Below are 21,083 nucleotides of genomic sequence, written 5' to 3'. Positions count from 1 at the left end.
TTTTCCCTCTTAGGGACACCTAGAAGGACAGAGAATGTATGGCAGTACATTGTTGGTGCTGCTCAAGAATAACTCAGGGATTCTTCCTTGATACGATCATGGGGCAGAGCATACAGAGGCTTTGGTTACCAGCATGGACTGAATGTTCCTGCTGAGTCTCGTTCGGCAGCATTCTTGGAAGTGTGCAGTATGAGTTTTGTTGACAATAGACATTGGCTATTGTGCAGTGTCAATGTCACGTGTTTCCTGGAGAAACACACATCTCTCTCTCTCTCTCTCTCTCTCTCTCTCTCATGAGTGTGTCTCGTTCTATTTGTTTTTCCCTCTCCCTTAGTTTCTGCCTCTCTCAAACACACGCACGCGGGCACGTACACACACACACAACACACTGTGAATTCATTGTCTTCTCACACTGTAAACATGGACTTAAGTTTTCCCCTGGGAAATCTGTCTTTTCTCCACACCCTCATGCCTCTGTCCTACAAAGAACATGGAGTCAGGGTAGCTCAACAGACTGATGCCAGCAAGAATGCCCGATCTTCCTGACCATATAATTTCACCAGTGGGTTAAGTGTCCCACTCTTTATTTGGGCCCAGGTCATGATCTCAAGGTTTCTGGAATCAAATCTCTGACTGTGATTCTACACCGCTCCCTCAATAAATGAATAACCTTTAAAAGTTATCCAACAGAGAATGTAAACTGATGCAGTCACTATGGAAAAACAATATGGACGGTCTTCAAGACATTTAAAAAAGAACTACAATTTGATTCAGCAATCCCACTTTGGCTAACACATCCAAAATATTGAAATCTGGTCTTCCATATGATATCTGCACTTTCTTGTTCTGCATTCGCAAAAGCTGAGATATCGAAACAAATGAAGGTCCACTGATGAAAAAATGCACAAAGACGATGTGGTCTGTCCATACAATGGGAGACTATTCAGGCTAAAAAAAAAGGAAATCCTTTCATTTTTGACAACATAGACGGCCCTGGGGGACTTGGTGTTAAGCGAAATAAGCCAGACACATAAAGAAAAATACTGCAAGATGTCACTTACATGTGGAAATTAAAATAGACAAAAGCAAAGAAACAGAGAATAGCATAGCCGCTGAAGGGAGGGGTAAAGCAATTGGTGATCAGGCACTAAGTTTCATTTATACAAATAAATCAGTTCTGGAAACCTACCTTGCAACATGGGGCTTGTGGTGAACTGCTTGAAAATCAGTAAGAGTGATTTTGTAGGTTGAGTTCATTTACCACGAAAGAAAAAGAAAATTTCCAGCACTTTGTGGGCAAATACCTTTATCTGTGTGAGACAGTATAGAAATCAGAACAATCCAGTCATTGAAAGCATAGGGTTGGTGCTTCTTGGGTTGTGCCTAAGTTTCCTGTAGTGCACAATGAAAGCTTTCCTACGGTCTCTTAGTCTTACGGTATGAAGTTGAAAGTGATTAAATGTAGGAAAAGTCCGGAAAAAATGACTGATAGTTCAGAAGCAGTGTGTGTTTAGTCACTGAATATCTGGAACTTCAACACTTTGTAGTGGTTGAATCCAGGGTGGGGACGTGGATGACTACAGGACAAAGGAGGATGGAAGCTTCCTTTTCATCCTGTCAATGGCTAGGATGCTTTACAGCTTATGTGGAAGACCTGTTACCATCTCCTGGGATCCCCATATCAACCCCATGGGGCAGAGAGGGCAGGGCCTGTGACCCACATTTTCTGTGAGAGATTAAATGATTCACCAAGTCTCACTATTCTGAACAGTGGGAGGTCCAAGATAGGAATAACGATGTTCCCTGGGGACAGAGATCCCTGAAAATCTGGGACCTTCCCAGGGCACCTGAGATCATGACTTAAACCCTTGAGCCAGGTGTTCCCCCAATCTCTTTATCAAAACTTCCTCCCCAAGGTCTCTGTGGAAGACACCTGATGCCCTGGAGGAACTGCCTAAGCTAAAAGAACAGTGCAAATCCTAACTCAGGCCCCCTCCTCTAGGTTTCAACCCCTGACCCAAGGCACAATGCTGTTACCAAGTGAAGCCCTTCCAAAGGAGCAGGGGAAGCCCAACAGTGGCCATCCCTCCCCGGGATCCACACTACCAGGGGTATCACAAGGAGACTTCCCCAATAGCCACTTGGCCACCATCTGTGGCCAGCGGTCTGCTCAGCTCCCAAGCTGACTCCGAAGCCACAGCCTTCCATACCAACTGTCACATGAAGACTCTGCCAAGAATTAGCTTCCCTTCAGTTGACTAACCCTGGCTGAGCAGCTACTGTGAATTAACTGAGAAATTGGCCCATCGGGCTGGTGCTTTGATTGTTTATTGAAAGTAGGCTGCAACACTTAACGTGGCACTGACTACTGGTGTGTGGAACCATCTGAGCAGTCAGGACTAAGTCCTGGCTGGTGGAAGGCAGGGGCTGTACTGGCTCTGAATGGGCCCCTTCCCAGTTCCTCCTTCCCCCAAATCTGATCTCTACAGACTCCTCATCCTTCTTTATACCCTGCAGTGGCAAGGGCCCATGTCCCATCTCCTTTTAGATGGACCCTTCCATACCCACGGCCTGGAGAAGCCTCTTCCCCCTCTACCACCATGACTCTCCCTAAGGATCAACCGAACTTGCTTTGATCTTTCTTCTGATGTTTACTCTTTTGCAAGTGATTATAAACAACCCTTTACTGAGAGACTAGATTCAAATCAAGGCACAGCAGCCTGTTATTTAATCATAAATCTTTTGTTATGAATCTCATCAATTAACAAATTTTACATAAGGAAAGCCCACCATTAAAAACCAAACAGTATTATTAACTATGTGCTATTTTTCTTCTAGTCTTGCCTTGAGATGCTAGCCGGATATATATTCATTAAGCTTGTCAGCTATTGGATTTCATTTACTAGCAAGCAATGGGATAGTTCATTAAGGAGCAAAGGCCCCACTGGAGCATGGGTGAGAGTGTCAAAACAAGGAGGTTAGACACCGGGCTAGTAATCAAATGTTTGAGTTCTTATTGGTCACAGTCCCTACAGTGTGTAGTTCATGGGAATCAAGCTGTTTTTAGGGTACATGCTGATAAAGTTACCAAATGCTCTTCATGATGTCCCTGAATCTTTTTTCCGTAATGAGTCTTCACACACCACATGCAACAGGGCCTGAACTCATCACCCAGGGAGCAAGAGATGCATGCTCCAGCAGCTGAGTAAGGCACCAGCCCGTTATGTTCCCGATTCTTATCAGATTTGTGCCGTGTCCTGAAGAATGACCACACCGTGAAAATGACCAGGCACTGACTAGATCTCTAACTCATCTGTACAAAGAAGCAGCAATGAGGGTGATGGCACAAGGTTCATTGTGAATTGGTAGTTTTAGGCTTCATTTTCATTGTCTCACAGGTAGGCTCACAGAAGTTAAGCATTACTAAGGCTCACTCGTATTGACAATGCCATCAAACACGTTTAAAGGACCTCCTCAGTCCTTACTGGACTCCGGCCAAGTGCTGAAGTGCTCAGCACTGGCAGAATTTGACCAGGTCTTCCTAACTCGTGCCTCCAAACTTTCAAAATCTTTGAACTGACCAGAACCATGTAAGATTTCTAGATCATTTTCACATTAGTGACTACAGCAAGTTCTATTATAATCTGGCTTGAGAGTTTCCCTGGGCTATGGGACCACAGAGACTACCTCATAATAATAGCATTTGGGATTTTCCTTTGTCCAGGTGATTCCTGACATACACACAAATTCTGGAACTCCTTTGCACAGCCAATGATCCCATGGCAAATTAAAAGTGCAGTTCGGTAGTTACAACATGAGCATTGGGACTACAGGTCTGGGTTCACATCCTGACTCTTAGGAGTTCATGTTCCTGGAAACAACATTCTCTTTGCCTCAGTTTCTCCTCCTAAGAAGTAGGAAGAGTAACAAAACATCACATATGTTTGTGATGGCATTGAAAGAATTATCGCATGTAAAGTGTGCGGTGTATGACAAGGGGTCAGGAAGACTCATTAGAAGGTATAGCTATTAAATGAGACCTTACAATTTTGCATGTTTCGGAGGTGGATTCAAACCTGGGAGTCTGAGTTCCCAAACGGTTGTTCTGTGACACAGAGCTGCTTTGCTTTGCCTAAAAACTATCATTTTACCTCAACATAATTAAGTTTTGACAGAATCAGAGGCCTCAAAAAAAAAAAGGGAACACAAAAGAAAAGAAAAAAGAAAAAAGAAAGCTGTTGGTGACCCCTGGATCACACTCTCTGTGGCCTTTGACCAGAAGTATTCATGATTGTTCTCCAGAGTGATCCACTGTATACAGTGTAATTCTGGATAACACCTAAAGTATAAAACTAAATCTGTGTTTGGGGCCCACAAATTTTTGAAACTCTCATATTGTAAGGGTCTCTTTTGGGCAAGTCTATGTGATTGAAGGAGCACATCTCCCCAAATACTGAACCCAATACCTCTTTTTGGTATGAGTATAGGGAAAGCGTGTTAAAAACAATGATGGATACCATCCATATCAACCATTCTGGATTCACTTTACTTTTCTGTAATGAACAATTTGAATTCATATTTTGGAGTTTTAAAAGATTTACATTACAACAGACATTGCCGTATGTCTTCCCCTAGGAATACCTAGTGGTGACAAGAAAGGGGTGCAGGATATAGTCCATTTTTCCCAACGGAGAAAAAATATCAAGGGAGCTATCGTGATAGAATGACCAAAAATCAAGAGATAAAACCAATCTATAAAACATTCATAACTCTGTACGACCAGATAGAGAGAGGAGATTTTAAATCATGGAAAAACATTTGAGCAAGAGCTAACTGTCCAGTTAGTAGCAATGTTAAGAAGATCTTTATGAACATACCACCCCAGCAACAATTCAGATTGCCCATCTTCGAAGACGGTAGGTACAGATCTGAGAACCCACTCGCTATCAGATTTGAACTGCTCAGCTCAGAGACTGGCAATTGGAAAAAAAAGGGCATCTTACCTCAATTCATCACCATGGCAACAGAGCTTTCATGGGGAATGCAGGTGCACACCTTCCAATTTCTGCTGTGTGGACAGATGCGTCTCTACAGAGACAAGGGCACCATTGGAGATTAAGTGCTTTTGTTTCAAAAGTTGAACCCTGGTCTACACATTGTCATTCTCTGTGTTGAAAATAAATTACATGAAGGGAAGTGACCTGACCCCTTCAACACCAATTATAATCACTAGTCAAAATTTCAGGGTGAAGAAGGAAAAAGAAAATATTTTGAGAATAAAGACAGGTCCCATTTTTTAATTTAAAACACAATCCTTACCCCTTTCTACCAAACTGAGTCCAAGGACATCTCTAGAACGAAGTTTAAAATTTGTGCCAGATGAAATATTGGAATCATTATATCTTAAAGAAATTTAGTCAGATTATAGACACAATAATTATAAACACAATTTGATGTAGAGTAATTACATACAAGCCATATTTATTTTCTTAGCAAAGTTGTGGGACAAGGAGTTTACTTTTACCTCTTCACTGAAACACACATGCCTGTGTTTTTGATAAAAAACTAAGAGCTACATTAATTACATATTTTCTCTCTACCTAATTAGTCTAGATGTTTAGAATCAGGGATGGTACATATAAAGGTATAAAATGAAAAATAGTAATTAAAATAACATATACATTAAGAAAATATAATGAAAAGAAAAATGTCAACTAAAACTAAGGTAAAATTTTCTTGTGTCAATATGGGAAAAGTGAAAAGAAATGTTATCATGTTCTTTTTGAATAGTAGAATCAGACTTCTATTAATTTTATATGTTATAATCTTAATTTTCTACACTGCCATTGTATGTATGTTTTAATCAGAAAAACAATAGGAAAAGTATTAAATTAGTATACATTTTATAAAGGTATAAAATGAAGAAATAAAGATATGTCTTTACATTGCAAAAAAAGAAAAAAATTGCCCAGGGCTTTGAGCTGAGATGCAAGGAGGACCCAGACTTGGCAGGATCCCCCGTTCTGTCTGCATGTACTACCTGGCCTAGACATGAACCCAAAACAAGGGTGACTTTCAGGATTCCAACAGGGCACAATTCTCCACCTTCTAGGTCACTGTTCTGATAAAAATTATGCAAAGCCTATACATAGTTTTGGCTTTTCCAGTAAACACACTGGAAAAAGGAAAATCAAAAACAGTAAAACAGTGAAGCTAATGTGAGTAATAATATTTTGGATGTATCAGATCAAAAATATAAGATTTCCACTGTGACACATGAAACGTGACCACATTTCAAGGGTTTGAGAGCCACTCAGAGCTGGGTGCTACCATAGAGAGTGGAAATAGAGATCATTCACAGCACAGCAATAGAGTGGAAGGTACTGTTCAGGATCTCTTAGGCTATACTTTAGGAACATAATGAAATAATCCACTTTGTCATAGTCCTGAGAATCGCATCTCTGCTTGGAATCGCCAGACTCAGAGTCAGTGTGTGACAAAACCACTCCATGTTGCCAGGCATGGATTGGATGGTAGGCACACAGTAATGGTTTAATCATCTAAATTCTCCATCTTGCTATCTCCTTAGCCATCTTCTTTAAAATGTGAGAAACCAATTAATTTAATGAACGTATAGGAATCATTTAAATTAATTAAAATAATTCAGCGTTCCACTCACCTCCCCTTGAATCCTAGCGTCCAGACTTTGGAGTTTCTCTCTCTCACTGTATTCACACCCTCTCAATGCCTCATTAGTACAATATTGCTGTTACTTAATTCAGGTACATAATAGATTAGTGTACCTGGAGAGAGTACCTTCCCAGTTCTCTGGGACACATAATATTGGCTTCTGGTGGTCCCCAATCAAGGAAAATTGGGCCCCCAGGGGACATCTGGCAAATTCTGGATACATTTAAGGTTGTCAACAGTGGGGAAGGCACCACTGTCATTTGGCAGGTTGAGGCCAGGGATGCAACTAAACATTTTGTAAGGCATCCTGCAGCTCCACACAAGACTTATCTTGCACAAAATATCAACAGAGCCCCGTTTAAGAAACCCTGTCTTAAGCCATGTCTATTAAGTCTCTTTAAGAAAAAGGAGGATTCCTCCCAATCTCTTTGAACACAATGTTAAAAGGTTGATATCTATCTCTCTATAAGGAATTAAGCACAGAGCCCACGGGTGTGAATGCAATATATTCTCATATTTAGATTTTGTAGAAAGTAATGAGGGCTTGTCTGGCTGGCTCGATCCGTGAAGTGTGCGACTCAATCTCGGAGTCATGAATTTCAGCCCCAAATTTTGTGCAGAGGTTACTTAAAAGGAAAATTTAAAAAAAAATTTTTTTTAATATTTATTTTTGGGAGACAGAGAAACAGAATAGGGGAGGGGCAGAGAGAGAGAGGGAGACACAAAATCCAAAGCAGGCTCCAGGCTCTGAACCAGTCAGCACACAGCCGGCACAGGGTTCAAAGTCACGAAGCGCTGGATCAGGAGCTGGGCTAAAGTCGGATGCTCACCTGACTGAGCCCCCCAGGCGCCCCAAACGTAAAATTTTTTTAATATTTACTTGTTTTTGAGAGACAGAGTGTGAGTGTGGGAGGGACAGAGAAAGAGGGAGAACACAGAATCCTAAGCAGGCGTCAGGATGAGCTGTCAGCACAGAGCTGATGTGGGGCTTCAACGTGAAAAACAACAAATCATGACCTGAGTCAAAGTCTGATGCTTAACTGACTGAGCTACCCAGGGGTCCTGTAAAAAACTAAAATATTTTCATGAAATGTAACAATCATTGTTTCGAAAAGTGTACTCTACAAGCTCACTCCGTGGACACAATTTCTCCCAGGGTATTTATTTCTCTCTGTGATTGCAAATATATATTTTCAAGGATTTGTGAAGCAAACTGGACTGTGTGCAAAATCACAGGAAATTGGGCAGTAACTTTTCTGTTTTGAAAATTCTCCCGAGTGTAACAGAAATGAGACTACTATTGTTACAATAAATCCTATCCTGCATCTTCTATTTAAACTAACATTCACAGGAAAACTATTAATGATTAGTTATTTCACAGAATTTCCACCCCTTGGTAATCCTAGTAAAGTGTATAAGGTACAAATCTGTTGGTGGCTGGCAAAGGTGTGAACTCAGAGCATTGATAGTCCATTTAGAACGTTTCTCAAAGTCAAAAACAACCACCACTTCTCAATATTGGCATTGTACGAGTTTCATATTTGCTTTCATTTGTTCAGCTCAAGTTTGGAAAAGTGTGAAAATGTACAAGAAGCAGGAGAATTGTACACTTTACTTCTGAGGTAGGAAATTAGAAAAATTTCTTAGATAATATTAACATTTCCCCTTCTTGATCAGATGATAAAATAGGTGAGTCCTGATTTGGTAGGGTAGCATGAGGACCCTTTAACATAAGAAACCCCTTCTGAGTCAATCTCATTTCAGAACTGCGTCCCCTTTGAAGGGAGTTGGGAACCAGAGAAGAATCTCCTAGAGGAGGAGTCCACTCTTCTGCAACCTCCTTTTTGCTGGTTAGTGTTCTACAGAAGACACATGTGAGACGGCAAAGTCCAGGGAACGAATCCTATGAATACAGCAAATGTTATTGAGGCCACTTCCATCACAAAGACAGTGTGTGCCCCTAGGGACACTGTATACACCTGGGCTCTCTGCTCTAGGAGCTGTGGGGGTGAGGAGATCTTCAGTACCCAGGCTTGAGAGATGTCATGTTCTTTCTTTTCCCTAAACAGATCATGACTTGGACCGTTATACGAGATGTTGAATTGAGTTTCTCCCATTGATTGGTTCAACCTTTCAGATGCTGCTGTGGGTCTGAACCACGGCCAGGTTGGAGTGGTCTGCGAGTTGGGAGGATCTCTCAGCCTAGACTGGCAATCGCAGGCAAAAATAGAATGGGACCCACCCATGTCAACTACAGATTGTCTAGTAGTTCTATGGCAAAAAGAAACAAGTCAAAAATCAAATCATTGTAATGGGTAAAATGGCACTTCAACATGTATTTCATGTTTGATTTCAAAAATACATTGTTTTTAAAACCTCAAGAAAGTTTCTTTTTTTTTTTTTTCTTATTCTGTCTGAGAATCATTGTGCATGTCACACTCAGAGCACGGCTCAATTCAGAGGAGCTGAATTCCAGGGGCTCGATTTCCACAGGTGGTTGGTGGCTACAATATTGGACACCCCAGGTCTGGTCTATTTTCCCAGCTCAGGTCAAACCTGAATGACCGAGTCTTTAATTCTACTTAGCATCTCAAATAGAAGATATCAGAAGAACAGCACCAAGAATCACTTACGTTTATATTTGTAGTGTGTGGCATTTCCTAGTAGAGGGAGGACACGTAGTAGGTACGTGCCATGTCTATGCAAACAAAGAGGATAAAACCCCACGCAGTCCTGTTCCTTTAGGTCCTTAGGAAACTCTAATAACACGCTCATTTTTCCACAGAGTGGATATGGCTAAACATTTTAAAGAAAGATGTCTCATCTGCCTCAGTTATCTTGAAAAACCCATATTCCTAAATGTGGTGATGTCCGCTGCCTCCAGTGTGTGAGTTCATGCCAGAAGGAACACTGTGAGGATGGTTTGTTGTGCCCATTTTGTCTGTGGTCACTCAGAAAGATAAGATCAAGACAGGTGGTCAGCTGGGGAAGCTGGTGTCCGAGATCGAGGACCTGGAGTGACCTTGGAGAATTATTCTCATCTTTTTCACAGGATGCTGAAATACGAAGGTGAGGCATCTGTCCTGTCCCAGGTCCTCTGACTCACGTCCGGGGACAGGAGGTAGGAATCGGCCTTGGCTAAGTTAGATGTTGAAACACAAGGTCCAAGCAAACATACGTGGCCTTTATAGACGGGATCCTTTCCTATGGGCAAGGAAAGCTTTACCACTCTCCTAGGGGAAAGCAAACTCTATACACAAAGCTGCAATTGGGGAAGCTAACAGAGACAATCACAAGAGGAAAAGCCCAAGTCTCACATTCTGGGCCCTGTGAGGAACAACAGGTCTAATGATACAGGGTGGTGAGAATGGTGACCCTGCTCCCCACCCCACATGCAATAGAGCCTGTCATGACACCTGCAGGGTCACAGTGGACTGTGAAACTCTCCCCTCTTTTCTTCACTCATAATCCTTCTTCCGAACACCCGTCAAACTTTGCTTACAGCTTTCAATTAAAACAGAATCAGTATGCGTCCTATTGAAATCATGAATTATACGTCTTTAGCATATTCCAGCAAGGTAAGGTCACAGAAGACACTGATTTTTAAAATATAATACAAATTCTATTTCTTATATTTATTTACAAAATTGGAAAGAGAAATGTAACTGGAGAACCTTACTCCTTAACATATTCCAAGTTAACACCGCATTGAATTTGTTTCAAAATTGTCTGCTCTCCTTGGTTTTTCTGTATATATGACAAATCTGTAGAATCCCAGTCTGAGAAATTGTGCCACAAGGTGACCCAGGGCGTCCAGAGGACTCTGAAGGGTTTGAGGGAAAGACTGGCCTTGGGCAACTCCCAGCCCGTACTGGAGCCTGCTGTGGCCCCTACTTAAAGACAGGGTGCTCTATGCCCATGAGGATGCGGAGCTGAGCCAGGGGAACAACCTTACTTGATTCACAGGGAGACCTCTGGTCTCTATCCCCCTCCCTCTTTCCCCGGGAGCCTGAACTGGGAAAAACCCAGCCCACCCTGCACTATCTCACCTTGCTGAGTGGCTGATGTGCTCTCTGTTTACCTTGAGAGGGCTGGGCAGCATAGGGTCCCGCAGGACTGAAATGTTGAACCCTCCAGGGACAACCTTCCCAAAGAGCACAATGTGACCTGCTCCATGTGGCTCTGCAGGGACCTTCAGCCCCATCTCCCAAATGCAGGAATCAGTGGAGTCAGGAGTCTGTGGCCCAATAAAGTTAGGGCTGGGCAGGGCATGGCTATCTGCTCCCTGAACTATGTTGTCAGTACACCCTTCACTTGTGGCACATGGCCATAACCTTCATGTCCTCCTGCAAGGTCACGTGCATTGTGGTCTGCCCCAGCGAGCTCCTGGGCATTAATGTTCCCTGAAGGGCACTTATTTGCCTTCTGCACTTCCTCCTGCCTCTCTGCACTCCATTTCCTCCTCCTACCCCACTCCATGCCCCTTCTTTCTTGACGCATTCTCTTTCATCCATGACAGGAGGATTTCTGGAATCATTCCTGATGGAATAATTCTTGTTTTAAAATTGTGTGATCTTGGTAGCTGTAAGGCAGAAGACAGTCATGTGATTGCAGAGGCCCCCATCCCCGTCTCTGGGGCAGAACAACAAGGCGGGCTCGGCCAGGGCAGACACAGGCTCCCAGCGGAGCCCTCCATCAGTGATCCCAGCCCTCCTCATTCCAGCCCAGTGCCCAGCCCACCACACAGGGCTGCTCAGCCCTGGAAACAGGGTGCTGCTGGGAAAGCTGGTGATGGGATGCTGGGGAGATTGTACAGACATTGGAGATGTTAGGCCCTCCTGGGCCAGGATGGGACTGGGTCCTTCAGGATCGGAATCATCCAAGAGGGAGCAGGGAAGAGTCACACAGGAGACTTAAGCGCCGGGAATAAATAGAAAAGAGCCAGAATTAGGAAGTAAATTATATGCAGATGGCTAGTGTCTGAATCCTAATCCTCAGGATCTGTAAAACAGACTTCTGCGTGCACAAGGGCAGCGACAGTGATGGGGTGGCCGTGGGAAAGAGAGGATAAGGTCAGCGTAGGTGAGAACTCAGGCAGCTGCTTCTGGGATTACATCCCTGACCCCAGATGGCAACTGTGGCCTCACACTACAATCCCCCTGGGGCCCTCTTCCCACCTTTCTCCAATGTGATGAGGCGCATGTCCAGGGACTCCAGGCCCTTCCTAGTCCTCAGATTCCATATCTGGGACCAGGAAGCAGCACCTGAGCCAACCCGTCCCTCCAAGAGACAGTCACTGTCCCTAGAATTTTGTGTGCAATATACTGCCCGCCTCCCAAGTTCCCTCCCAATGACCACCTGGACTCCTTCCTGTCTCCAGATTCCTGTCCATTTCCTGTCTCCTGGTCAGCCTCCACCGTTGTATTTTTCTCCAATATGGGGACAGTGGAAACCAAGTGTGCATGCCATGGGCATACTGCCACCTTCCCTAACCAATCAATCTATCAACTAACCCAGCCAAATCCAGGGTCACCTTCATGGTTGTGCTGGGCCGTTGGAGAAGACAATCCATTCCCCGTACCATGTGGCTGGCCTGTGCCTGCTCTGACTTTAGGAGCCTGGGGGACACCGGACCTTCATATAACCCTTTCCTCTGCACAGGTCCCAGCCCCTTAGGAACAGTGACCATGACATTAGAGGTAATATAACTTGCCCAAAGTCCCCCAGTCTATAGGTGAAGCGAGGGGAAAACATCAACAGGTGCAGCCACAGAAACACCTGTGCCTGCCAGCCTCTGCCCTGAACCTTGGAAGGAGTGCAGGAGGACCCAGGAAAGCACAATAAAGATCACACAGGGGGCTATAACCGTGGTGTGGGGAGCAGGCCCATTGCTGTGTGGCTGGAGGAGTAGGATCTGACAGGGGCAGGAACCCCAGCCCCACTGCCAAGAGCCTCTTTCCTGGGGCTGTTCACTCCCAGGAGACTGCTCAGCGGGGCCTGTAGATCCAGAGTGTGCGAGGGCTCAGTGGCATTCACACAGGACTCTAGAAATCCTGCCAACCAGGGAGTTTATCAGCGGTAGGGGGTGGGGGGGAGCTGCACAGAAGTCCCTCCCACGTGGAGGCAAGTATAGGATTTTTTCGGCTCCAGGGACCGAGGATTTGGGTGAGGAGAGAAGGAAAGAACTTGCTCCAGCGAGCACCTCCCACCTCACTTCTTCAGGAGGTCCCAAGAGCACTTGCAGGAGTTGGAGAGGAAACATTCTCTGTGATGCCCACCCAGGGAACACCCTTTCACCCAGGGCAAAGCTGAAGGTAGCCCATACAGGTGCTGCTCCGTGACCTGGAGGTGCAGAGGGAGAGGGTCCTCGGGTCCCCAGCACCCAGCTCACATGGAAGCACTTTGTCTCCGTTTCAAGTGTGCATGCCAGAATATGCCTCATCAGACCACCTCTGTCACAGATCACACCAAATCCGACCCAGTAAACTGCCCCTGCTCAAGTCCCAAGACGTGGGAACCTACCGTAACCAAGGCTTTGATGCTTGGCAGAGACAGAGCAGAAAAGAGCAGGTCTTAGAGGAACGAGAAACTTTAAAGAACAAAGCAAGAAAAGATTGCGAACAGAACACCCTAAGTCAACAGCTCTTATTCCTACAGCATTAAAATATGAGAAGGACGCACATTTCCTTTTCTCTCTGATTTCATACCCACCTCCCTCAGTCTCCAAAGCTGCAGGTAGAACCTGACAGCTCCCAGAAACCATTTCCTGATACACCTGAGGGCTGTTCCCTACCTAGGGCTTCTTCATCCTCGTTGCTCGAATCGTAGCTTCAGTGGACATATATGTGTGGACATATTCAGTGGACATATATATTATAAATATAATATTTATATATTAATATAAATATATTATTATAAAATAAATATATTTATTTTATATTTATTAATATTTATTAAGCATCTTCTATGTGCCAGGTATATAGCGCTAGATCTTTCGAGCCTCAGCAAGTGCTAGTTATTGCTCTAGAAGTTCTGGCAACAGCCATGAGGCAGGTACCACTTTTTTCATGTTCCTTCTTATAGACAAAGAAATTGAGGTTCAGAGAGAGGAAATTACATCCCCAAAATAAGCCACCAGTTAAATTGAAGAGCCAGGATTGGACCCCGTAAGGTCTGGCTCCAAAGCCCGCTGAGTTCTCAGTGAAGTCCATTAGAGATGTTTCTGAGTGTGTCGTTCCCGTGGGACTGCGAGCTTCCAGAGGGCCTGCCCTATGGCTTCCCCCTTGTGTCTGCCTCAGTCCCAGCAAAGAGCTTCGTTTACAGAGAGTGCTCAATAAATCGCCCACAAATTAAACTGAATTTTGTGTTGAAGAGTTCTTGAGTCTGCTTTGTGGTTTGTGCCCTAAGGCTTACCCTCATAATGGAGATTGTGCTTCTTCTCTGAATTCCTGGCTCTTCGCAAGAAAAGAGAACACGGCTGGGATGGCGGAGGTGGTGGTGTCCAAAATGAAACTTGTCTTTTCCTGCCACATGCCTGCTCCTTCTCGAGGCTCCTGTCTCAGTGAATGTACCACAGTCGACGGTTCACATGAGACACTGGGCATCAGTCTTCCTCCCTCCTCCTTTCCTGTCCTCTAATAGTCACTCAGCTGCCATGTGCTGGGGACCCCACCTCTTAAGTCTATTCCCATCAGCCACCCCTCTCCTTTACTCCACCACCTTAGGCCAAGATGCCCTCAGCTTTTGCTCAAATGCCTGACACCACCTCTTCACTGCTCCCTGCTTCCAGCCAGCCCCCCCATTCCATTTCATTACCCGCTCTACTTGGCAATTAGAACTGCTTTTTCAATCACAGATATGACCCAGTCTTTGCCTCAAACCCTGCAAAGGCTCAGTTTACCAAAGCTGGTCTCTGAAACGGGACATCCACAAACGGGACAATGGATGATGATCCTCCTGGCCAAGTGAAGAAGGTACAAGAACTTCCATGTCCCTTTACTTTGCTCTGTATCTGTTTGGAAGCTATATTTCAAGTCATGCTTCATAATTTAACAATTTCTTAGTTCAATTTCCTTGGAATCAGAACTTACAGCAAGGATTTGGATGCATGTGATTTATTCAGTGAGTCCACTTAGGAGGAACCTATGAGAGAGTAAGGGAAGCAAGATGGAGTCAAAGGAAAACGCTAACTAAAGGTGTGGTCTCATCTCTGGAGTCTAGCTTCAGCTTGATCCAACTGGGAGCACTAGAAGGTGAAATGCACCACAGGGCCTTGATTTCTGTATACCTCTGTCAACCACCTGACCCTACAGTGACGAATCTTGTCCACTTCAAAATGTGGCAGCTTACTTTGGCCAAGGACAATTCAAAGAGAGCAGCTCTTCTGTGAATGGACATTCCGTGTGGGAAAAGGAAAGGATCAGACACCGAGAGTGTTGACTGTATGTACAGGGTGTGGTAAGAAGGTATTAGACTGTGTTTATTTTCCAACTCTTCCTTTTATATTTTATGCATTTTCTCCATGTTTTATAATAGACATCTCACCACCTATACATAACATAGTAGTACAAGAATATGGATGCAATTTGTTACTAGATCAATGATTAGGATACTCATCTATTTTTTGACTCCCTAGAGTTTATAGATAAACCTGAATCTATATATGATTCCTGAGTCACATGGGCAAAATCAAGCCATACAGAGAAAGCAGGGCTCTGATAGGCAAAAATGCACCTCAAGCAGCTGGAATGTGAACATTAGAGGGCTTCAGACTTGTTTATTTTGGAATCCAGCATTTGAATGATTTAGTCTAGTCTCCTCTGGTCACTTCACTCACTGGGAACACGGGAAAGGAATGATTCCACCGAGGGGAGGCCTTGCAATGGTTTTCAGAGGCTCTAATAATTCTGACATCAAATTTTTCACCTTTTTTTTTGCCTCAACCCTTAATAGACTCTCCAGATGCTGTGAAATCCACAACGTATCTCATCTGTGGCCAAGAATGGCAGCCAGAGTGGAAACTCCCATGGGAACCAACAATGTGAATGCAATCTGCTTTGAAACCACCGGGGTTCCTGTCCAGCGCCCACCTGGGATCTAAATGCAAATTACTCTTAATTGAGCTTTTGTGCTGGTTCTGGGACGTCTAAATTCAGCTCCCAGCTGTAATAAAGTCCAGGGAAGAAGGAAGAACTCAGAAGTCAGATGCAGTTGCGACCCAACCTCACCTTGGCTAACTACCAAGTCTTATGAGTCTGTGGCCCTGGGCAGCTTACATTATCTGTCTGAAGTCGAGGGGTTTTTTTTTTTAAGTTTATTTTGAGAGAGAGACAGAGAGTGGAGAAGGGGCAGAGAGAGAGAGAAAGAGAGGGAGAATCCCAAGAAGACTGCACTTCCAGCACAGAACACAAAGCGAGGCTTGAACTCAAGAAATCACAAGATCATGACCTGAGCTGAAACCAAGAGTCAGATGCTTACCCAACTGAGCCACCCCGGTGCCCCTGAAATCAAGGTGTTTACAACATCTATTTCAGTTTCCCAGAGCCAAACCCAGAATAGACAAACCATAGGACTGTGCTAAAGAAGATGTGTTTATCTACATGTATACACATATACAGTGCACATATAAAATGTGGGTATACACTCATACATTTTTAATAATCCTAAAAACCCTGTTGGCTGGGCAGGTATTCTTAATTCTATAGATGAGAGACCCGATGCTCAGAGATGTTAACATTATATCTAGTACATGGCAGAGCTGGGCTTCAAACCAGGGCAGCTTACCTCTCCCCCTTCATTGCCTCACAGATCCTCCCTTTATTGTTATTAACGCCCAACTACAGGCTCTGAACACTTCTGATATGCTGAAGGCTTCGTTCACAGGCACTTGGAAGTCATAATTACAAAGATGTCATCTATATTAAATCAAGTGGTAACCAGTTGGGTGTAGAAACTATACAAATCCAATGGTTTGAATGTCTTCTTTATCCCAGTTGGTGCCTACCTTAAATTAAAATACCCTGAAGGTTCTGCTGTCTTAACAGTTTTCCTGGTTAACATGGTAAACATTTTCCTTGTTGTGGAGCAGTTCATGCCAATTAAAAACACAGAAGATGCTGAGCAAGAGGGCAGTGTGTGCATGTCTGCTGAGAAGCGCATTTTCTGGCCAAGAGTGGTCCCCACTTTTCTTCTGTGGGTTCACTGAGAAACAGGGCTCTGGAAGGACAGCTATTTCTACCCAGGATGCAGCCATCAGCTACCCATGCAGGTTGGAGGCGGGGGTTTGGAGCCATTGAGACACGGGTGTGTGTCTGGCCCACTCCCTGTGTTGGTTTCCTCAGCACTACCTGCCTAATGGGGTGCTTCAGAACTTACCTCATGAGCAGAGGTGAGGTTTGAATGAAGAGATGTGTACACAGGTACTCAGCATGGGGTTTGGCACTCAAGAGTGGAAGCTCTTTTCCCCTCCCACTCCATCTGCTCTAGTGGATATATTTTTATATCTTACAGCCAGTGAGCATCACTATAATGTTCTTCCTTATTGGAGGCATTTTCCCTTTTAGAGTCCTGCTTACTCAAGGATAAAATGAAAAACTCACTTGTGAGCATGTGGCTCAATCCTGGGACTCCATCTTTGAAAACTTAGATTGGTTTTTTGTCCTTGTAAATTTTCTATTAAAGAATAACCTTCGGGGGCACCTGGTTGGCTCAGTTTGTGGAGTTTCCAACTCTTGATCTCACAGTTGGGTTCGTGAGATGGAGCTTCACATCAGGCTCCATACAAAGAGTACAGAGCCTGCTTAGGATTTTCTCTCTCCCTCTCTCTCTCTGCCCCTCCTCTGCTCATGCTCTCTCTCTCTCAAAATAAATAGAGAAACCTAAAATAAAAGAATAACGTACATAAAGAAAATCACACAAAGCATATTTATGACCCTTGTTAATTTACAAACTGAATAAATTCCTGTATCCACGCATAAAACAGAAAACAGAATGTTGCCAGCTCCCCTGAAGACCCTGCTGAGCTCCCTTCCCATTATTATTCCTCAGGGGTATCTGCTGTCTAGACCTCTCAAAGCACGGGCTAGTTTCCCTGATTTTTGAATTTAAGAGAAATGGAATTGGCAAAGTTATATATAGAGTGAAATTAATGGAGTTTCTAGTAAAGAAATTAGTGGAAATATTAATGGAATGGATGTAAATAGAATGAATTTACATAAGGAATATATAAAATCTCTTGGTCTTCTTTCATTCCACACTTTTTGAAATTCATCTATGTTGTTGCATGTAGTTGTAACTCATTCTTATTTCAGTGTAGTACTTCACTGTGTGACCATTCAACTATTTGTTGACAATTGGATTGTTTACAGTTTTCAGTTAATAGAAGTAAGGCTTCTATGAATATGTTTGCACATGATTGTTAGTGAACAGATCTGTGCATTTCCTTTGAGTAGAATTGCTGAGTCATAGGGTATGTGTATGATTTGCCTTACTATAGTGTAATCAGTTTATGAAGTGTTTTTACCAAGTTACACTACCAGCAATAATATATGAGAGTTTGCAACTGCTGAAATGCTTAGTGTTGTCTGTCTTTTTAATTCTAGCCTATTATGGTAAGAGAGATATATTTTTGATTTGTATTTCCTTGGTGTCTAAGAACTTTTTCATGTATATTTTGGCCAGTTGGATATCATCATTTGTGAACTTCCTGCTCATGACTTTTGCCTATGTTTCTTTTCATCTGTCTTTCTCTTACTAAGTCATAGAGTTAACCATTGAACAATGCAGAGATTAGAGGCACTGACTCCCTGCCAAATTGAAAATCTATATATAACTTTTGACTTCCCCAAAACTTAACTACTAATAACTACTGTTAATGGAAGCCTTACCAATGACAGAGTCAACTAACACATATTGTAAGAAAATTACAATAAATCAAGCTAGAGAAAAGAAAGTTTTATTAAGAATATCATAAGAAAGAGAAAATACATCTATAATCCTCTACTGTAGTTACTGAAAAAAAATCCACATAGAAGTGGACCCCCATGCTGTCCAACATCTTGTTCAGGGGTCAACTGTTTTTTTATATTTTGGATAAAAGTTTATTTTTAATTTGCAAATACCCATTCTCATTCTACTGGCCTTCTTTTATTCCCTTCATGAAATGTTTTGATTACTATCGAAAGATGTAGTTGTAGTCCAATTTGCTGGTATTTCCCTCAGTTAATTCTGACGTGAATTGTTTAAGAAATCTTTGCCTACCCCAAGGTCATACATTCTCTTGTTTTTCCCTAAATGTTTCACTGTTTTACTTTTCACATTTAGCTGTATAATCCATCTCGAATTAATTTTTGTGTATGGTGTGAGGTAGGATTCAAGAAGAAATTTTATTTTCTATATCCAGTATTTAAAAACAGAATCTGTTCCCCTTCTTCCAGTGAACCCTTGTTATAGATCAGGTGGTTATATATCTATGAATCTATTTCTGAACTCTCTTTTTTTTTCATTGGTCTATAAAGCTAGGGTTTTAGAAACGTTGATATGGAAGGGAGATTTGCAAAAAGAGAGATAGCCCAAGGAATCTATTATTGGTAATGGTTGTGGGAGGCAGAAGAAATCAACCAGTTTCTGGAGGCAGCTATAACAGGGTCCTGAAGCCTCCTTAGTAGTATGAATTACAGTGTCTTGGGGCCTCAGTGGCTGTAGAATCTCCCCTGGAGAAGTCAAGGGGTATGAAATGGGCATTGACCTTGGCCATGTAGACTTGAATCTTAAACCTCTGTTCCTTCCTTGAAGTTGTATGCAAAAATTTTGAATCCTCTTGTGCTTGCCTACCCCTGAAACCAATTTGCCCCTGTGTTCTCCTTCCCCAGTAAGCTGTGAAATACAAGGTCACTTTGTAATAATTTTATACACTGCTTGCTGCAGTTTAATATATGAGACACTGCATCATAGTCTGGTGGTTCAAAATTAGCTTAAAGTAATCATTTCCTAGAGGACTGGTAGTAAACATTCTGTCATACAGCTATAGATTGTCGTCTGTAGCTATCAATCAGCCTCCAGGGAGCTATTAGGGGAAATGATATGGGAATGAATTGTGAACTGGTTCATGTGGTTGCCAGGTCTCTGCAGAAGGAAACAGGCTTGGTGGTCCATGGAAGGCTGGCTCTGTGGGGAGTAGGCTGTGTCTGCACTGCAATCTGATTTGAACCCTGGGTGGCCTGTTGACGTAACTCAGCTCCAGGGTCATGGGGTCCTTCAGCCTAATCCTGACCTTGGCATTCTGTTATCTTCTCTACATGCTTCAGAACAAGCCATAATCTGTTTGCAAAATAATAATAGTGACCATGAATTCTCACTCTGCACTGAGTCAACGAATCCTTTTCATGCACCATTTGATTAATCTTCAGAGTGATCCCAGGATGGAATTACATTGGGCCCATTTCACAAAGAGACTGAGGCTCGGAAATGTTGGGAACCTGCAGTCATGCAGCAGGTCAGTGGCAGAGGCAAGATTTGAACCTGAGAGTTCTGCCTCCAGAGGCCAAGTGTTAAATCACTGCATACTGCCTCTGTTAAACAACTAACCCTACACAGAGCTATTGGCTTGTATTCTCACTACCCTTGTATGCACACTGTTCTTGTGTCCATTATACAGATGAAGAAATCAAGGTTTTCAGAAGTGCAGCATCATCCGAGTTCAGCATGTAGATATGCTCCACTCCAGGGTTCTCTGGCCACACAGCTATAACTTCCTCCTTGGGAAGGCAGGTAGAATGCAGGTTGAAACATCGCTGCCTGCAGACTTTGTGGAACACATGTAGGTTCATCTGGTGAACCTAATGTCTTGGTGAACTTTAGCCTAACAGGGTCATATCAGAACTTGGAGACTGAAGCTTATACACTTTGGATGAGTTATTTAAAACCCCACAAAATTACTAATATATCTGAGGTATAAAAGTACATATTTATCTGCCAGGTCCATTAAGGTGAGGGGTCCTGAAACTTACATCTCATGAACATCACGGCCAATCTACTTTGGTCCCGATCAGAGATCTAACAATTTTTTGCCCCAATTGTTTCTGGGTCATCTCAGATAATCTGCGTCAGAATCTCTAAGATGGGGCCTAGAGATTAGATGTTTAAAAGTTTCCCAGGTGCTCGTGAGACATGTTTGATTTATTGGTAAGCCATGGCTGCAATAATGCTGTGAAACAAATAACTCCCACATCTCAATGACTTAGAATAATGAATATGTATTTTTCTCACTTCACTGTCTGCAAATATGCCAAAGTTCGGTCAATTTCAGTTGGACGTAACTCTCGACTGTGTGCTCTGTGTGTCTCATTCTGGGACCAGCAGCTTTCTGGGGACATGCCCTTATTATAATGGTGATG

General features: G+C 43.2%; 1 long non-coding RNA gene across 1 annotated transcript; it reads left to right on the top strand.

The window, feature by feature from the left end:
* The first annotated feature begins 8,243 nt into the window (after window positions 1-8,243).
* On the top strand, window positions 8,244-8,850 carry LOC122203040. Its single transcript, XR_006195038.1, has 3 exons — window positions 8,244-8,312; window positions 8,455-8,540; window positions 8,760-8,850. It is a non-coding gene; the product is annotated as an uncharacterized LOC122203040 (long non-coding RNA).
* The last annotated feature ends 12,233 nt before the right edge of the window (window positions 8,851-21,083 follow it).

The sequence above is a fragment of the Panthera leo genome, chromosome D3, assembly GCF_018350215.1.
Source record: "Panthera leo isolate Ple1 chromosome D3, P.leo_Ple1_pat1.1, whole genome shotgun sequence".
Lineage (NCBI taxonomy): Eukaryota > Metazoa > Chordata > Mammalia > Carnivora > Felidae > Panthera > Panthera leo.
This window is presented reverse-complemented; position numbering and strand designations above follow the sequence as displayed.